This window comes from Drosophila subpulchrella, chromosome 3L (assembly GCF_014743375.2).
Source record: "Drosophila subpulchrella strain 33 F10 #4 breed RU33 chromosome 3L, RU_Dsub_v1.1 Primary Assembly, whole genome shotgun sequence".
Classification (NCBI taxonomy): domain Eukaryota; kingdom Metazoa; phylum Arthropoda; class Insecta; order Diptera; family Drosophilidae; genus Drosophila; species Drosophila subpulchrella.
This window is the reverse complement of record NC_050612.1, coordinates 5,032,620-5,052,931: the sequence shown is the minus strand read 5'-3', so window position 1 is coordinate 5,052,931 and position 20,312 is coordinate 5,032,620. Positions and strand designations below refer to the sequence as shown.

At 36.7% G+C, this 20,312-nt stretch overlaps 1 protein-coding gene across 4 annotated transcripts in view; it reads right to left on the bottom strand.

Annotated features, from left to right (window-relative positions):
* The window catches only part of LOC119552836 (receptor-type guanylate cyclase Gyc76C), a 45,393-nt gene extending 25,487 nt beyond the window's left edge, over positions 1-19,906 (bottom strand). Inside the window, exons 1-3 of one of the 4 annotated variants that reach the window (XM_037862694.1) lie at positions 19,814-19,906; positions 12,188-12,477; positions 1,374-1,611 (exon numbers count right to left, since the gene is read on the bottom strand). The gene's annotated coding sequence lies outside the window, so the exon portion shown is untranslated. Of the gene's footprint in view, positions 1-1,373; positions 1,612-12,187; positions 12,478-12,950; positions 13,321-19,813 lie in introns of those variants that run through there. The other 3 variants (XM_037862693.1, XM_037862695.1, XM_037862696.1) reach the window with 3 other exon arrangements.
* Between the last annotated feature and the right edge of the window lie 406 nt (positions 19,907-20,312).

The window sequence follows — 20,312 nt, the reverse complement described above, 5'->3', positions numbered from 1 at the left end:
CCAGAGGTCTGCCAACACCTTTGGCATAATCAGCTAAAAGTCTGTATTTCCAGCTTTATCCCCAACACACGCCGCCATGCCTAATGAATATACAACGAATTTTTTCCTGTTTTCATAATAATGTTTCGATATATGTAAGTATACGTAGGTATGTAGAAATGTGCATGGTTAGGCCATATCACTGGAGCCCCGAGCTGCCGACGTATCATATTACTAATCGCGGTTCTTTGTAACTGCTCGGGTTCTATTTTTAGAACGCGCGAATTCAGAGAGAACAAAATTTATTGTTTATATAAATGTTATCTTTAAATTATCATTAATTTATCGTGCATAATAAAGAGTGTGGTTCTCCATGTCAGCATATTGGCTGTCCCCATGTGCCATGGATTTGTGGCTGAGTGTCGCTAAATGGCGCAAGCTTACAAATATCATATGCTGTCATAAGAAGTATGGCGTATGGCTCTGAGAAAATAAATGAAAACGAACTGAGAATAAAATGTGTAAATTACTGTAACAGTTGCTAATAAACAAAGGTTCGGCCTGAGCTCGAGTGGCGAAGACTTAGATTTCCGCATTGCCTCAGAACGATTTTAAGATTCGAATCCGAAACATCTTATCTCAGTCCCTCGAAAAACTATGCCCAGAAGCCTTTAATTTCATACAACTTTTAATTGAGTTGGCAACAAGTTAGTTGTGCTGACTTCCTTGGCTCTCGCTCTTGTACACTTTCTGGGAGCTATAAAAAAGAAACAGCGTTGTAACCATGAAATAGCCAATAGTTTTGTATTTGCATATCGAACCGAGTTTTTAAACTAAATTGCCGCTTTTGGCTCCACGAAGCTGCGAGGAAAGCAGCAGAAATTCGAGTGAGTTTGGACAGCCGCTGAATCAGACTTTGACGTTGAAAATCGAGAAATAGACGTAATACTTGCATACCCACAAATATACACATATCTGCGATAAATACTCATGTGCGAGATATTGTATAAGAAAGTCGACTTGTGTTCATTGCACTAATTTTGCACATGTTCGTTTTTCATTTATGATTAAATAAGCAATTAACACTTTTTGGGTAGATTGGATGTCGAGATTCTTGAAAGCGTTCTACACGGTTAATGATACACTTCATGGGCTGATAAGAGATCGAAAGAAACAATTAAATAAATAAGAATAAATAAAAATTTACCAAAAACTAAATATTTACCACCAGACTGAAAAATCATAATGCCAAAAAACAACTTTAATCTCAATTTCCCGGTGGCTTTCGACTTTTTAAGTTTGTATATGTAAATCACTTCCGAGAATTTATTATTCCAACATCCCTTTTACCTCAGCTGAATATAAAAATTATTTAAAAAAAAAGCTATACTCACGCGATATTTTTGTTGTATAATTTGTAATGTTGTGTTGCAATTGTCGATGTAATCCCAACAACAGCTCCAAAGATTTTTATGTTGATTTCAGCCAAATAACACTTGCTACACTTGATGTGAAAAGCAATTTCGATTAAGGAGATATGTGGGTCGTGTTTCAGGCTGAACCATAAAGTCCTAGTAATCGATTTCAGTCCTTTCCGTTGATGGTATTATTAATGTTTACATTGAACTGGAGCTGCAAAAATACGAAATGTTTTAATATTTTTTCATGAATTAAAAATTGATAATAAAAAGTGTGTAAATATCGAAGGGATAGCGCGAAGGTCGTATATATTCTCAATCTGATGGCCGGAAAACCGGCAATTAGCGAAATGCCAAAGTTGTTGAACCGAATTAAGTTGACCAATTTTACATAAAGTGTGTGCGTATATTAAGGGATTTCTGTTAGCGCAGCTTTTTGTCGATCCTACATAAATTAATAAGTTTTCAGACTTTAAAAAACAATTTGCATAAAGTTTACCGTAATTCTATTTGTAGTTAATCAATGTTCCCGATTCATTCCAATTTAAATTCATTTATATATATATATATATAGTAAATTATAATTATGTATAAATGCATTAAAAATAGCACACACAAATATGCAAAATTGTTATCTTTAAACCTTGGTCGCCAGAATTAATTGATATGAAATTGATTATATTCGCCATAAAATAAGTTTGTAAGCTGGAAAGTAAGCATTTGAACAGCTGTTGATGGGGTCTTATTTTCCCTCGATGTATTTCATTTCTCTTCCCATCCCCAGTTACATTTTATCCGATTCACAAGCTGTTGCTCCACTCCCTTCAGATGTTCTCAGTGGCATGCACATTGCAGTTGTTGCACTCAAGCAAAAGTTCACCGATATAATATTGTTATTAATATTTCACAACTAAAAATATGAATAATAATGACATTTTTAACTTCCTTGAACCTTTTATTAACTTCTCATTTTAAATTACCCTTTGCTTACTTTAAAAGCGCACTCTGCACAATCCCTAACGATGTCAATTAAGTGACTGTTTGCAGCGGCAACAAATTAGCCTGAATCAACATGGCAAATAGCTAAAATAATATAAAGCAGAAAATGTAAGTGAAAATAATTTTCAAGCTTTTCTTCGGAAAAACGCCAACGCAGCATCCTTGCAGAGGACGCACTACAGAGATCCCATGGATTATAAAGAGCTACAATAAGAGGGCCAATATTCAAAGCGTCCACCGATTAAAGCTGAATTGCAAATCTGAATGAAATGCGTATAAATATATATTTTAAGTCGAGTGGGAGAAAGGAAAATGCCAAACGGGTCGCAAAATGCAACTTTACGTAAAAGCAGACTGAATTGCAGGCTGCACAAAAGATTAAGTTATAAATAAAAATCTGAAATAACTTCAGATCCAACCAAACAATGAAATATGAGGTAAGGCTTTCATTGAGTGCACTAATTAAATGAAAGGCGGTATATACATATAACTTGTATTAACTTATAAGGTTATAGATATATGGGTTTCAAAGAAATATCTTCTGATATCTGGAAGATCGCTCGGAAGCTTACCATTAAGCGGCCATAGGAAGAAGATCTGCTTGCTCTCTGCCGCTACACGTACAGTGTACAACTCACACAAATGTGAAACAATTTGTGTGGCGATCGCTGATCTGGTATCTATAAAACATTCTTTAAACTACGCCTTAGCTTAGCTTTTGTTTTTCACAATGAAAATATGGGGAAAACTCTTTCATCTGTTGCTCTGGCTGTCGCTCAATTTAAATTTGACTCGTGGTGGCCACGGTGCAACGGGCCCCTTTGACATTCACAATCAATTCATGTTAGCCAAACCTGCACCCACCACTCCCGAGCTCGACCACTGCCACATATAGGACGCTATGTAGCTCGGTGACAAATTGAGTTTAAGCTGGTGTTGCCTTTTTTTCCGCGGGCCTCACATGAGCAGCACAGTGGGCGGGAATACGCCTACAACATAGAGAAGTGGCAGACGGATAGTAGATGCAAATTAAGTCGGCGAGTGGAGCAGAGTTAATTGCTTTCATGCAGCGCTGCAGCGCCTACTCTGAAAAGTATGCTAAGCAAACTTGAGCATTTGAGTTTTTCCAGAAAACTGAGACTACCACCAGCCAAGTTATTAAAAAACTTTTGTGCAGTATCCCAGGTTATTCTTTTCCAAGTATATAACACCCCCACCGTTCTGACTTTTCCTTACATTTTCAAAATGGTGGCGAGAAAAAATTCGCAGAGACCATAAAAATAATAATAAATTGTCCTTCTCTCTCGTTTGTGCCAAATTGCAGGACAAACAGTTGTTAAAAGCTCCAAGGGTCGTAAATTTATGGGAGGTGTTTGGGGGGAGAGGGAAGCCGATACATTGGACTGGTAGATATCCAGAAGTGTGCATATTGACTCGCACACCGCAGTTCCTCCGCACTTTTTCCGATGTCGATTAATGCTAATAGAAGAGCCCCGCCCAAAAATTAAGACAAACAAAGACAAGAACAAGCATGGGGGAGAAAACCCTTTGTGGACTTTCTACCGACTGGCTGGCGTCGTTTTCTTCAATCTACTTTACTTACTTATTTGTTTATTAAACAAAAACACTCAAATTGCGACCAAAGGCAAGCCCACATATTGTCAATGGCGAAGACGCAGGGAAGAAAAGCGGAAAATCAGTCGGCAGGGAAAACTGCCCTACAGGTAGGCGGACATTGATAAGGGCGAGTTCCTTGCATATTTTCATGGAAAATTGTTTCGCTTTTTGCGTCCCTGGCAGTCGAGGCCCAACGGCAAATTGACAAGTGGGCGGTGGAAAACGCGACATATTTGCAAAATTGTTTGCTTTCGCTGAAAAATAACTTACAAGCGTGCGAGGGTTGCCTTTGGAATAGCAAAATACATATAATAATATATATGAATTAAGGGTTTTTAGGAAGAGTTGTACCTCAAAACTAAAAAAGCTTTTGGTGGAAACTCTATTAATTTTAAATCAAAAAAGGAAGGTATTAAAATATGTTTATTAAAATATTTTGTATCATGTGACAAATATATTTAAAATATGATTTAGAAATTATTCATGGCCCCCCACCCTATTCATCATTAAAACGTTGCCTATTGAGAACTCAATGTTTTTAGCTCCAGTTGGAAAGGTTGTACAACAAATAATCATAATTTATTATAAATTTTATCTGTAGTACTTCAATCATAAAATATTAAAACCATTTATCTACTGAAATGTACAACTGATGAACCGACCGCCACATATTCGCTTATCTGTTGCTTTCGGCATATTGAGGAACTTAATTTATGCATATGGGAGTTGGGGGTGTGGTCCAAAGGAAGTGGCAGAGGGCACTTCAAGACAGGAACTGGCAATCGTCACTTTCCGGGGAGGAGCAGATGGAGGAAGCGAGGGAAAACATTGCCTCCGGTGAAATCGACACCGTCTTGTGGCAGCGCCCAGAAACAACAAGTCGGAAAGGGCCATTAATGCCAAGTTGAAACAACATAATTTAGTGCCAGGCCTTTGGGCCCAAACATAAACAATTCCCGGGCAAAACGACTGAACGACAAACGCGTTGAAAGGCCCCTAAATGGTTTCTTCTCGGCCAGAGGTGAGATTCGCAGGGAAACCGGAGGGCAACAATGTTGCCCAAATCGGCGAATAGATTAGCAGCCTTGTTGTGGGTAGATTACAATTATGTAAATTAAGTTTCGGGTAAGTCAAGTTGTATGTTTATTATTTGCGGATTTCCAGGAATCTCAACACGCTTGAGCTGTGTGATTTTGGATAAACAGTGCGTAAATGGAGGAAGAAAATTATTTGAGGCCCTTGTCAACAATAAAGCCAAATGTACTAAATTGTAGTGAAAATTCAATTTGTAAATTGCACAAATTAAGTTTACTAGAAAAATATTTATTTATAACACCTTTCATGAGATATTACTAAAGAAAAAATGCAATAAAAATAAAACTTTGGGGAAAGTTTCATCCCGATAGCTTTAAAACTGGGAGACTAGATTGCGTAGAAACGGACAGAGGGATATGGCTAGATCGACTCGTCTAACTGATCTAACTGCTGATCAAGAATATATATGTACTTTATAAGGTCGGAAAAATCTTCTTCACTGCGTTGCAAACTTCTGACTAAAATCATTATACCCCCTGCAAGGGTATAAAAACGTCACAATTTTGATGTATTTTTAAAACAAATTGTTGACTTTCGCATTGTGTTACATAAATTATCGAAAGCTAAGTTATTGCGAACAAGACAGATTCGAGTTTCGAACTTGACCAATGAAGTGCACTGACCTTTATTTTCCATCGCTTCTCGGTAGTCTTTTGTGGTCTGCTTTTACTTAAACATTTTACTGCAGCTTTCGACCGTGAAAAGTTTATAAAACTTGGCTCAAAGGCCAGAAGTAAGCTTAATTGACGTTGAGGTACTTACTACTTTATTGCAAATATTTTAGAATTTGTGATTGCTTTGGCCAACAATTTAGTTATGTAGTTTTGATAAGCTGTCAACCAAAATTTAAAGGAGATGTCACACTGCTATTTTGCTTGATTTGTCATAAGTGCCTGACTGGGAAATTCCCGCATAATTGGGCATAAGTGAATAAACAAACAGGCGAACAATTATATTTAATTCCATCATAAAGCATTCTTGCACCAAGTCCACTGATTGTGTTTCAATGGTCTTTTGTCTGCGTTCTCCTCTGACACTTGTGACATGTCATGTCCCACAGGGTAATGCCATGAAACAAAAGGCAGCAGCAAAAAAGCTTTTCCATTGGCCAAATCAAATTACTCCAACTTTTGGGAGACCACAGAAATGCGTACAAAATTAATTTACCCTCGTTTCCATTTCACCAACTTTTTTGTCAACGTTTACTATATGGGTGCTGGGTTTGGGTTTGCCTTTTGGCTATTAAAAAGTGACGATTTTTCACAAATGTTCACACTTGAATAATTCCGTAAAATTAAAATGGGTTTGCTTCTGTTGAATTACAAAATGAATGACTCTGCGTGTTAGTTATAAACAACCAGCTAAGCTTCAAATTGAAAAACAAACTAAAACAAATGGTACCTTTTATAAAATTGGTTTCCCATGTTCCCATCATTTGTTTTTATGCTCAAAAACGGACTTTTTGACAGATTTAACCTTTTACTGAACAAGCAGTGCTAAAAAAAAACGATTCTTAACATTTTTTATAATGCTTAAAAAGATATGGCTGATAAAAAATGTTGACCGCGATTAAGGTGGCAAAAACAAATAAAGTGCTATTTAAATAACTACATTAACCAATTACTGTTTTAAACCAATATGACTTTTTGATTGAGCACCATTCAATGCTTCAATTATAGTTTCATTGACATGGAAAGTTCTAAATTGGGAGGTGTATGAGTGAAATATCAATGTATAAATCAGCGTTCTTGCATTTTGCGCTTGCAAGCCATACACACATCAATCCGTTTATTGATAGCATCTAGTTTTCCCCATGGTCATATGTGGTAAGAGCTGAATAGTGCATTTTAGGAACACATTTGACGCAACATGTGCGTCCGATGATATTCTGTTAATTGGTGAAAAAACAAAGATGTGCAAGTACGGTTTGATTCGAAATAAATGTTTAAAGTTATCTCGTCGTTTACTTAAAAAAATAAATCAAAACTATTATTCTTTTTTTGAGCATAGAAATAAATAATCACACAAAGCTCCTTAGTGTTAAATAAAGCCGGAACACAATTATTATGTTCGCTTTTTAACATTTTGAAATAAAAGAGTTCCTACTTAGATTAAGATGAAAACGTTAAGATTCGATGTTAATAAAATATTCATATTTTATAAAATAAAATTTACAAGTTTTTAAAGATTTCAAAACTGAAATTTAATAAAAATTTATGAGTATCGAATCAAGAAATCAAACTATTGAATTCAATGAAAACATTATGGGGCAAGTAATGTATGAGCTTGGAGTAGTTCTACTGAATTTTTAAAGCCGGCCTCTTGGGAGTATATTTTCAAATATATGGCTAATTAAACGTATTCAATTGTAGCCATTAAATGGCTTTCAAATAGCTCTGAACAATGCGAATTAGGAATTTGGCTGGTTTCGCCGGCTCACTCCCTAGGTCCTGGGGTTTCATCGATCTCCCCGGTTTTAGGCCCTCATCTGTGGGCGGTTTTTGGTTCGGGGCACATACCCTTGGTGCTATGAATGAGTGGCTTCCAAAACGAACGATATAGCCGAATGGCGGAGCAGAGTGGTGGAAATCAAGAGGGAACTTGGATAGTCGGTCGCCGGGGCAACGGAAATCGCTGCATTTCGGGATTCGCTCATTTCACGCTCTGCCAATACAGAAGGAGGAGGCTTATGCACTTGTCGGTCCCATTGACGTAATTCCCGCCGTGGTTGTTGTCACGGCGGTGGCGGCTTTTGTTGCACTGGTACTGCACTGTTAGCACAATGCATTCAAGTCGACTAATGCGAAAAACGAGTTACAACGGAGCCTGCATACTGACTTTAGTGACATCTAGTCATTTTACCAAATATTTGGCATGCTTTTGATAATAATTCAAATAAAGAACTGAAAAATGCCCACTCAATTCAATCTTAGGTTTGGAAAACACACTTAAACTTGGGTAAGTTTAATCAAATTGGTCAATAGGCGAGCCTCTTTAAGTAGTTGAAAATGCAGCATGGTAAGTGCACATAATGTATACACTTCGTTCTGAATATTTTGTGCCTCAATTAGGGCATTATTGCACAAACACCACAACACGAATTATACAATGTTATGCAAATTGCACTCACTCTGTTCATAATCCCAACTAATCTATCATGATGCAGCTACCAAAACTCTAAACAATTAGCAAAATGCCACAGAAGGAAGCCTTTCGTCCTGGCCGCCAATTACTGAAAGGAGTCAAGAGATCTCATGCTTTCTTCTGGTCTATTTGCATATATGCAAATCTAATTACTGGCACAAGGATATTGAGGACTCTCAGGAGACTAACAGACAGCTGGCGTCTTCCTTTGTTGCTTCAGTTGATGAGGACGAACTGAGCCAAGGCGCTGCCATTGATATGGCCATGGTCACCGGTTGTCTGCCATGTTATATCTAATTTATGCAGTGCCAACGACTTTCAAGTGTCAAATTATTTATAGTGGAATTTTTGCTACACATCCCACGGTAAAATGTGTAATTTTAATATGCAAACACAATTGGTTCCTGCCAATTGGCCAACGCAGTTATTAAAAACCACAATCCCCTGTTAACTGATAAGCCAAATAACATTTCTTTAAAATAAAAAGAGGCCAGCGACTTCTTTTCTGAAGACTTGTGGAATTTTTTATCATTCCCAGCGACCAACATTGATACGAGCTGTGGAAATTTTTACACAACATTCTCAATCAATTTCTTATTTGTTTCTGACACTGTTTCTTATTTTTTTCCGATTTCTGTTTATTATTTCAGCAACGCGCGAAAAACTTTTCAGGCTTGACAGCAAAGAAAATTGTGAAGGAAAAATATTTGGCGTGTTCCGTTTCTCTTGCTTGTTTGTCATAAATGGATAGTTAAACAAAGTGACAGTAATTTTGCAGGTGTGATCGAAGCTAAGATGCTCTGATAAATAAGAGAGTTTAATAAGTGCATTTATGCAATTAAGACTGTAGGTACTTTAAATGCCAGAATGATTCGCCACTTGAAATTTTGTTACAGTGTTTTTTCCCGAAACAAAGATTGCCCTTTTGTTGTTTTTTTTTCAATTATTTGACCCTGACACTGTGCTCGCCTTATTTTTTTATTTTTTCTTAAACAAAATATATGGCAACATTTTATTAGATTCATTTAGTATATAACTTCTAATTTAATTATAGGCGTGAAATTTATTATTCACAGTTGACATTTTTGTTATGTACTTTTGGTGGGAATATTTTTACATACGTAAGTGTTTCAGCTGTTTCCATTTTAAGAAAATAGTTCTATGGATGAAAATAAAATGGTGTATTAAAAATGAGAAAAATAATTTAACTTGGACTTTAATGCATGTCAATGTAATCATTACATCTGTATTTGTATACATTACGTTATGTGAAAATTTATTTTAATATGCGCTTTAACTTGGCATACAAAAATCTTTAGGTGCCTGAAAACTTTAATAATATTCACGCATACACTTCAAAAAACAGACATCCCATCCAAGAACAGAAGACTCAAATTAAATTAGCAGGACGCTAAATGATCACACGGTCGCTCTAAAAGAAAACAAGAAAAGTACAACATTCACAGCTAAGAAGAAGAAAAGACAATTTTTGCTGTTAGCGAAATTCGCAAAAAGATACAATGCTGCTGTATAGACCAACCGATACTACACAGATACAGATACAGATGCAGATACAGATACTCTGATAGAGATACGCCCAGGCCACATGTTATTTTTACACACACGAATAAAGATACAGCTAGAGATAGAGATAGATAGCGAGATAGAGCTGAAAAAGGTTGGGCGACAATTTTCGCTTCAAGTTCCAGAGGCCCGCTCAGGGACGGTACCGGTACTGACGATGGCCCATCCATTCTGCCGTAGTTGTTGCCTCTATTTTTAGAACATTAGATGATAAGATTGCGTCGTGGCCGAACCGCAAAACTTTTTGCGGTTTTAGCAAAAAATACATACACGAAAAACAAAATAATAAAAAACGAAGCAGAAGACAACTTGTATTAAACAAAACAAACTCTAAGAGCGATATTCACGCAAGATTGAAAAATTGATATGTCATTAATCGAATTTTTAATATTTCCTAACAAATTGGTTTATCATAGTGTCCTAAGACTACAGGGAAATACTCTTTATATTTACTTTGAACTTTTCAAACTGCTTTAATTATGTTGGTTATGTTTCTGGGTTCCACCCAGTTAGGAAGCATAATTCCCTTTTCACAACTTGGTATGCCTAAGATGTAAATTCAAACTAATTACAAACACAAATTGTTTGTTCCAGAGCTTCTGCAGGCGATTCTATATTTAAACTAAAAGTTAGGGGCTTTGTGAAAACAAAAATCAGGAAAAGACTAAACAAATGCTGCTCGAAATATATTTTGGTTTGTTTGTGTTATTTTTTTTGCGGAAGTGAGGACGGCCACTAGAGAGAAATACATAAAAAAATATGCTAGGTTTAATAATATTAAAATATTATAAGTAATGCCATTCAAATAGAAACGAACTTGAAAATTTTCAATTTTAATTACACCCCCTCACTACATTAATCTGCATCTTACTATAATCATAATATAGACCAAATCAGAATTCAATATTTGGTTGGGATTTTTAGTGTAATTTTACTTAAATACCTACACTTTATAATGGAAAAACCCGAAAACACCTGCCCAATCTGACTGGTAGAGCCGACGGCAGGGCTGGCTTTGAAGCCAGAAATAAGGAGTCGAACATATTTATTACTTAATATTTTGCAAGCAAACAGCATGGCTATGGGGGAAACATTTGTATTTCTGGGCAAATGTTGACACAGAACAGATACCCAAAAAAAATCCAATTCAAAGTTCAAGCTATGAACATTTTGCGTTTCTGCCAGTTGCCAAAAATAATATTCTGTAAGGTCTCGAGGAAGCTGTCAATTACACCCACCACCCACAAGCTCACACACTCACGAGCAAATAGCGAGCGCCCCACTATAAATACACAAACTTATGTATTAATAGAACGCTTTCAGACGCATCGAACATTTCAATTTCATTAGCAAGCCGAGAATAATGTAAACATACGAAAAGCCCAATAAATGCAATACAACATTTTACTTTTTCTCAATTTTTCCACACCATAAAAATTTAATTCGACCAGAAAACGCAAATGAAATCGTTCAGAAGTATCTCCGAAGGCTAAAAAGAGGTAGGGGAAAACGCTAGAGGCCACATCGGCCATTTGAGCACTCCCCCGCCGAACTCTCACAGAACGATTGGAAAAGCCAACTTGTTGCGGTTCATCGCCGGCATTTTAGTGGCCAGCTTTTATCGACTTCTCCCTGCACTGCGTGGTTGGGAAAATCAGGAAAATTCGAGAAGAGGAGCAAGGGTCGCTGGTCCCCACTGAGTTGACCCAAGTATTTCGGTTTCAATGGATTGACTTCTCCACTGACACCGCTCAGGCATCTATGTAGTTACTTGACTCGATTTTCAATTACCAAAAAACACTGGTTTCCGGAAAATTAATAGCAAGGACAACTGCCAGGGGAAATTTAATTCAAAAACATTTTAAATGCATACACAAATGTACATATGTACATATGTAAGTCAAAATTTCAATGACTAAAATTGTATTCATTTTCATTGCGTTTTAAAATAACTCAATCAAATGTTAAACAGGTATTCTAATCCTGATGAACTTTCTCCTACAATGTTGGTATCTTAAATTTAATTTTATAATAAACATCTTTTCTAATCCTATATAGATTTTTCATTATTGTCTCCCACAATGTAACGTATTTTTAAGCAAATGACCATATTTATTAGTCAGTAAATATTTTTAAGGAGTAGTTTCCGAGCTCTGACTGTGTTTATAATACTGGCGGAACAATCATTCTCATATTTATAATTATTTCAAAGAGGTTTACTCTTTTAATAGATATTTTGAATAATGAAAACAGAACTTCGCCCTTAAGCATGAGTTATGCAACCTTTTTTACTTTCCAGTGCGGTTTCGTGAGATTGCAAGGGGTTCTCGATAAAGAAGAGGTTTACTTACACGAACTGCCCTTGTAGTTTTGTCATCAGCTTTTGCCAGAGATCGCTCTTTTCTCTCTCTGCCTGCTTATCCGCAGTTTTCGCTTCGGATGCCTCCCGCGTTGGCGCTCGGATTTACAGTTAGATAAACTTTTTGTTTTTCCACGATCTCTGCGTTTTCTTTTCTATTCTCCTGTTTTTTGTTGGATTTTTGCACTGTGTTTATTTTTCTAATTGGCTTGCTTTTTGGTTGTTTAACGATTGTTCACTTTGTGCTTTTGTTATTGTGGTTGCTATTTACTCGCGTTCGCTCTGCATATGGAAAATATTGTGGTTAATATACATTTCATTTCGCGTTGTTGTTGTTGTTGCACGTAGAGAGAGTGGGAGAGAGTGAAAAACTAACTAATATCGTAGCGGTAAATTTCACGAAAAGGGAAATGCTTGCGAAAAGAGACCATAGAAGAGAAAAGAGAGAAATGCATCGTGTTCTTAAGAGAGAGCGAGAGAGATTACAGCGAAGAATCTGGAAGAACAATGGCCGATAGATCAGAAGAAAAATGCTTAAATTATAATATATGCGGAATGATTTTTTGAATATTGTTTTCGAAATATTTAGTCGAGTAAGCAATGTTCCCACACCGATACTCGGTTCCCCGAAATGACACTTTTCTGCTGTTTTGAGCGAATTCCATGGCCGAGATAAAGATGCGCTCTGGAACGGCTTATCAGGGACCCGAAACAAATCTGTTATCTTTGAACCTCTCTCCCTCTCGCTCACTCACCCGAAAAACAATTATCACAAATTCCAGTTTTCGTTATTTTTTCATTTTTTTCCCCGTATTGTTGTAAACTTTATGGCGCTGCGGCTGCGGCTGCGAACACTCTTGTTAACACATTTGGCGGAATTTGTTTTTCATTCAATAATAATTATTAACACAAACCGCACAGAATATTCGAAATGCTATTCGGCTTTTTACTTTTTTCACCTTTTTCGCACTCGTTGGGTTTTGTTTTTGCCCCAATCCAATCAGAAAAATATATATTAAACACACATATGCATAATATCGTTTTCCAAGTGTGCGTGTGTGCGAGAGCGTAGTGGGGCGCACGCGGCTTGGCGATCCGAAAAAACAAACTTGAAGCGCAGGCGAACAGAGCGAGAGTGCGCTGAAATCTTCTATCTCCCTTTTTTACTGACACTTACGTTTGCTTACGGCTGCTTACGTTTGCTTACGTCTGCTCTCTCAGGCGCAGGCGAATAGAATAATACTGAAAGCCCCCAACGAAAATCGCGCGAGCGACACCGCATGCTCCCCAGAGATGGCGCTTTGGCCCTTTCTAGCTCTAGCTTTTTTTCACTTACTGAGTAATCATTATTAGGAAACAGTTTTTTGAAGATTTTAAGATTTAAACTTGATACTAGGACTATCAGACCTTCCTTATATTACATTTTGATCTCAAATTTTCAAGCCTGCGAGCAAAGCACAAAGAATAAATTGACTTTCAATACATCATTTTCTATTTGCTTTTAAGATATTAAGAGATAGAACACATTTTTGTGGCACCCAAGATAATAATACAAAGTATAGTGCCCACCATCGATTTACTCCCCTTTCTTGGCATCACTGATTTGCATGCTCCACTCGGCTCTCCTCTCTGAGATGATTTCTTATATGATCTCTCTTTCTCTCTCGCTAATTGACGCTGCCGCTGCGGATCAACATGTGTGTGCTGAGAGAGAGAGAGAGCGGTCAGAGAGAAAATCAGTTCTCTCATAATCTCCCTCTCTCGCTCGCACACATTCATGCAATGGGCATCTGCAGCGAATTCTATTTTTAAACTTAAATTAATATTGTTCTTTATTTTATCAGCAGCGGCGCGAAAATAAAGCAGGCAGCGTCGACGTTCGTAGGCGGCTGCTGCGAGGAAGAGGAAGAGGGAGCGGCGGAGACCAGAAAACAAATAAATAACACGAGAAAAACTAGACGCTGCTAATCAGGCAGAGGAAAGATATCACTGCTCTCTGCCCTGTCCCTCTCCCTCTCACTCTCTATCACCATCGGTGTGCGAAAAGCCAGGCTCGCTCTTTCTCGCTCTGGCTCTCTCCATCTTCTTGCTCGCTATCACCGCTTGATAAGAAATGCGTTAATCTTTATTAAGCGCTGCCCGTGTGCCTGTGTGTGGGTGCTCATTCCACTTGGACCGTGTGTGTGTGCGTGTGCGGAGTATTTACATGGGAGTTTTTCAATTTCTGTTGACAATTTCCGCTGGAAACTTTTCGCTAAGAAGGTGCTAAACAAATCTGACAAAGTCCAAAAGGAAAATGTAATTTATGCATTAGGCGGCAGAAACAGGAAAACAAAGAGTACGAGAACGAGCAGAAAGAAGTAATAGAAAAATCGGCCCAGGAACAGCAACTTGTTGGATGACTCAGTACTACAGTGGGATAAAAGTCCTGAAAACCACTTACACATTTATTTTTTCCTCTACAAAGATAAGCAGTTCTAATCAAATTCCTTTTCTCAATGACATTGTACATATGTATATACAGCTTTTAAAGTGGAAGGCTCTTTCCAACAAATTTATTTGATAACCAAAAATTAAGATCTAACTTATTTTCGAACTTTGTCCTAACATCTTGACGAAGGATAGTCCTTGTTACCCCTGCATCAAACTATTTCAACTAAATTAACTGGGATAGTCATGAAGTTACACAGAAGAGAAAATGTGTTATAAAAATGGTCATACATATATGTACATATGTCCTATGTTTTCTTTGAAGGACATACCTGAATAGGAAGTACATAAATAAAGTTCAACAGAACTTCCGTAACTAAACTTTTGATCTTTAAAGCCATTTGAATCCCCCACCAATCATTTTACTAGTAACATAACGCTTTTTTCTACATAGAGTTAATATAGAAGCTAGACCCGGACAAAAAGTTAAGACGTGTAGACATAAATTATGATTAAAAACACCGATATTTTATTTTATTGCTTTTACTACTCTAAAAGATTACACTTTAACTAAACTAAACTAACATTGTGAGCCAATTTCATTTTTAAACTCTGCTCCATTCATCCTTTTTTCGTGGTCGAAATTTTACTAATGTTTCAAGATTATGATAATATTGTTCACTTCCATGTAAATTTAAAAAAAATAATAGTAACATCAGGGGCTTGCAGAACATTGGCCGTAACATTTAAAAAGTTTAAGATTTATGATTTTTATCTTTTGAATGTTATATAAAGAAATTTGTAAGCAGTTTCAGAATATATAATAAAAACTGAAAAGCTGAATATGAATAAGACCGAATTCAAATTTTGATAATATCTATAATAGTTCGTCGGATTAAAATTAAAGTTTACCTTTGCACTAAAAAAATTGTGGCCCACCGTATGTTTAATGCATAAATAAACAATAAAAAAATCAAATTTATAAAGATTACAAAGTGTGTAAGTGGACGGCAGTCCACGTAGTGACGACCTATATGTAGCCGCAGCATTGAAAATCGGCTGCGATGGTCCGATCTTAGCGAGATATACACTGATCGAAAGGTATCGCAAAAACTAAAAGGATTGCATACCAAGACTTTAAGAAAATCAATTGTTTTGGGAGAAAGACCAGTGAAAATTTAAAAGTAATATTTTAAAGCTGTTGGGGCGAGGAAATTAAGTAGACCTTTACAGCTGAAAATACTCGTCGAATGTCATCTCATTTGATGCTCTGTTCAAAAGTTATACACAAAACAAGATTTTGAGGGACTTTTCAAAATTAAAACTGTTTCTGTTTGTCAGCTTGTGTGTTTGTCTCAAAACGCTGTTTTAGCGACATGGAAATTTTGTAAGGGGTTAACCGCTGCATGTAAGAAACTTTAGCTTTACCACATATTCAACACCGCTAGTTTAGCGTGAAAACTGTTATAAATAGCTAAATTTAGAAATTCCGAACTTCTGAGCCACTAAAGATATAGTCCTGTGTATGTGTGAATAAAAAGAATTTAGAAAGTGTGTTTATTTAGTCAAATGTAGAAGCATTTTTGGACACAAAATTTGATATCAGAACTTTGGTATGTTGATGGTGCGATCGGCACGACTCTTTAGCTGTTAAAACGGGTTTTTATTTTATATAAATAATAGTAATTCCTAATTATTATACCCTTGCAGAGGGTATATTGATTTCAGTCAGAAGTTTGCAACGCAGTGAAGGAGACGTTTCCGACCCCATAAAGTATATATATTCTTGATCAGCATGACTAGACGAGTCGATCTAGCCATGTCCGTCTGTCCGTCCGTTTCTACGCAAACTAGTCTCTCAGTTTTAAAGCTATCGGGCTGAAAATTTCCCAAAAGTCTTATATCTTTAGCAGGTAGTATATAAGTCGGAACCAGTCGGATCGGACAACTATATCTTATAGCTCCCATAGGAATAATCAGAAAAAAAAATTTTTTTTAATTATATCTTTGGTGTTTTTTAGCATATAACTTCCATAGTTTGGAAATAACATTTTTTAATTAGTTTTGAATTTTGAATTAAATTTTATCGAAATCGGACGACTATATCATATAGCTGCCATAGGAACGATCGGAAAATTGGTGGAAAAATAATATGAAACAAATTATAGCTTCGGTGTTTTTCAACATATAACCTCCTACGCTTGGAAATAACATTTTTTAGTTAGTTTTGAGTTTCGAATTTAATTTTATCAAAATCGGACGACTATATCATATAGCTGCCATAGGAACGATCGGAAAATTGGTAGGAAAATAATATGAAACAAATTATAGCTTCGGTGTTTTTTTACATATTATCTTATACTATTGGGAATATCATTTTTTGTGTTTTTAAATTTAATAATTATAGCTGCAAGGGTATACAAGCTTCGGCTTGCCGAAGTTAACTTCCTTTCTTGTTTTTGTAACCGTTTTGCACTTTGTTATCAGTTCGTTTTTCTTTAGTTAAAACCTAAATCCAAGTCCTGAATTTTCAGGGAAGATTAAGAAATAGATAACTGACTAATACATACAGTGGGCAAACAATGATATTTATAAAACTACATATGAAATGTTCCCAAACTAATAGTACACACTGTATGTATATTAGGACGCTCCAAATTTGTAGGAAAATTTGTATTCCCGTTACTTGTAGAGTAAAAGGGTATACTTTATTTGTCGGAAAGTATGTAACAGGTATGTAGAAGGAAGCGTTTCCGACCCCATAGAGTATATATGTATATTATTGATCAGGATCACTAGCCGAGTCGATCTAGCCATGTCCGCCTGTCCGTATGAACGCTGAGATCTCGAAAAGTATAACAGCTAGAGTGTTGGAACTTGGCATGCAGATTCTTGGGCTTCCTGCGAAGCGCACGTTTGTTTTAGCAGGGTGCCACGCCCACTCTAACGCCCATAACGTTAGAAATGAGGTTTTGTTCTTATTGTCAACACCCATCTACATGCCAAAAATCGGACCATAAATATAAAAGTGATAACCAAGTAATAGTCAATACTTTGCAAAATCAAACATTGTTTTTTTGGTAACCCTTGTTTCAACAAATATTGTAACGAAATGAACAAGTTGACAAAGGAGAAATGGAAAAACCATTTTTTGGGACTAAACTTTTACTTGCATACGAGTCGTATGAGTAATTTTAAGGATACTTTAAGACCATTGCGCTACGCATTAAGATTTTTATGTTTTCAAATTAATTTTATGCAACCCAAAATCTACCAAATTTATTGGCAATTGTATAAAAACAAATTTTTTGAAAAGAACACGTTTGAGGGTCTGCGAATTGATTTCAAAATTTAAAACTCATACGCATTGTTGAGATTTAACAAAGTAGGGGGTGGGGCATCAATATAAAAAAAAGTTCTGGCTGCCATAAATGCCGAATTAGTAATTTTTAGGGAAACTTTGAAAACGTGGGGTCATAACAAGAGTGCATTTTTGGCACCACCTTAATATACATACGTCAATTTATGGAATAAATTCCAATATTTATTCTTATGACTAACAATTTATATGTAGGTACATATACCCGTAAATTGTGTGAGGATCGGTCTGATAAATTTGCATGAAAATGATAAGGGTTAAAAATAAGGCAGAAGTAGTATAGAACTTTCACATGGGCCGTTCTTGTACATGCTGAACACCTTTTATATAGGTAAGTGCCTAAACAAAAAAAATTCTTTTGGATGAACAAATTTTCGTTGGCATGACTTCTTTAAAATAAGGCCAAATTTTAGACCAGACCATAACATGGCTTCCAGATCAAATGTATGCATAGCATTAAATAGACCAAAATAATTTTTTTAAAAACCGCGTTATAAAAGTTCGTGCCCACGGGCATTTCAAAACTGATTAACTGATCATTTTTAAACTTGACACACACTTACTACACAAAAAAAACCCGCCTATGATATGTTTTTGTTAATCAGCCGACGAAAAAATATATGTTTTCTTTTATATTATTTCATGCGACATGCGATTTGAATGCGACATAAAATGATAAAGATTTTGGAAGTAGTTCTCGAAATGTAGTAGTAGTACTGTACTGTAGTACTAAGTAATGAAATTTTTAATGCGTTTTACTCAACTGCGTACCTTCTGCAGCTTTCAATGATCCAATTACAGGGCTAAACGGTTTCTATGGCACCCCGATTAATATACTTCACAGGTCCGTAAACGCTTTTTTCTTCCTTATATACTTTCCCGCAAATTCAGTATACCCTTTTACTTTACGAGGAAAGGGTTCAACAAGTAAAAATTTTACAATATTCTGGCCCCAGCTTCCTCTTGTTTGATATGATTTAAGTTGTGCAAATCTACCTGTAACCGCCTCCAATTGGTGCCCTTTAAGACCGCTTTACAAAGACTTTGCGCCAAACAGAAAGGTGATAAAAAATGCCTCACTTGTTGCACACACACCCTCATCGAAAACACACCTACAAACGTACAGATACACATAGAAGAGCGAAGATGGTGAGAGTGATCTGTTTTATCAGTCGCGCCTCGATATTTTTAAACATTTCAAGCCAAAAGCGGCTAATCACCCGAAAAATAAACGCTTTCCGAGGATTGCCTGGGTAAAACCGTTTAAAGTCGCTTCCCGCGGCTAATTATAATCGCAAGTGCAACTTTGTCGGGGGGAAATGGCAGCCCTGCCTGCGGAAAGAGCGGGGAGGGGCGGGGGATCAGTTGTTGTGATAATGCAGCGGGGACGAAGCCAAATGCAAGTTTGTGCGTGTGTGAGCGAAGCGACAAAAGTGCGTGAGCGGCGGTCCAAACAAAAACAAAACGTTTTTCATTTATTTGTTTCTGTTGCTTTTCCACGACGTGACAAGTGCAAAGAGCGCCAAATTGGACATTTTATGCATGGGCCGCCTTTGCATTGTGAAACTTTTCCGACTTTGCCTTATTGTTGTGCATTTGTTTTATCACCGCTGCACTTTTGCCAGTGCGATCGTGTGGGTGCCGTGCGGCTGTGTGTGTGAGTGTCTGGGTTTCGAAAGAGCAAATCAGAACGCAATTAGCACTGGCGGCGCCTCTGCCTGTTATCATTTCATTCACAGTCACTGCTATTCACTTCGCCTAGTTTTATTCCACACCGCTAAACGAACAGTTTGATCTTCCGCAACGTACTTTTTAAATTTGCCGCTTCGGCTGCGAGATTCGTCCGCGCCTTCCGTTTTCCGCTTCCGTCCGTTTTGACATTCGGTGGAGAAAGTAGAAAGAAATTTGAAAGGAGTAGAGGTGGATGGAAACATCGATGGAAACATCGGTGCATCGATGTTTGCAAATCTTTTGGAAACATCGATGTTTCATGACGACTATCGATGTTTTCGTTGCATCACTAATGTAAGTCATTTCATATTTTTATTATAATAAAAGAAATAATAATGATAATGTTAAATAAATATATACTTAATAATTAATACGTTTTTTATATTTAAATTTACGCGGGCTTTTTCCTCTTTTTAGATTAGTGATTCGAGTCCTCGCTACCTATCGATAAGAATGTTCAAGTCTAGATTGCAGTCTCCAATTTTGCAGGATTTAATTGAAGACTCAACCCGATCTGAATTCCATAGTGGGCGCTTCTCTTCGCCAAACCCAAGTTTCCCCTTTCTGCCACATTGGC